Source organism: Lissotriton helveticus, chromosome 5_1 (assembly GCF_964261635.1).
Source record: "Lissotriton helveticus chromosome 5_1, aLisHel1.1, whole genome shotgun sequence".
NCBI classification, from domain to species: Eukaryota; Metazoa; Chordata; class Amphibia; order Caudata; family Salamandridae; genus Lissotriton; species Lissotriton helveticus.
The window spans coordinates 2,085,164,974-2,085,165,643 of NC_136065.1; positions in this window are offsets into that span (position 1 = coordinate 2,085,164,974).

Genomic DNA, 670 nt, shown 5'->3' on the forward strand with positions numbered 1-670 from the left:
ATACACATATAAATATACACACATAAATATTACAACAGAGAGGGTTTTTAGGTCAGCCCTCTGTGAGTCAAATCACAGCTGAGAAAAGGAAGGATGGTGGCAGATCTTCAGAAGTCAGCCCGTCATGAAGGATATCAAACATAGGCTTTTTTATTTGTTCAACAAACACCACAGATTTCTAGAAAGAGGCATGGCCAACCCTTATTTGCACATTATCATTCCAAGATGGCTGCACAGTACAAGGTTTACTAAGCAGCCATTTTGGAATTCTACTGTGTATAGTGCATTATTGTTTTAACACCCTTAGTTGGCCTACTCTTTGCTTCTAAATGTGGCACCCATGTTGGAACTTTAAGAACAAGACCACTGCAAGGAGGCTGCCTGCTTCTATTTCGACACTTTGATTTTGTTATTGCAAGCATATTCTACCTAGTTTCGGTGGCAGCAGGTTTTCCTCTTTATTTTTTTTATTTGTATATTTCATTATGCATATGCTTGTTGAGTTTGTGTGTATTTCACTGTGGATGGGTAAGTAGGTGCATGCAAAAATGAGTTAGTGGGTGAATGGGTGGATGCATGTGTGCAAGGATGAATGATAGAGTGTATCTATGATGAATTACTAAGTGACTAAACTCATCAGTGACTGGAGAGGCACTTTCAGTTATAAGCC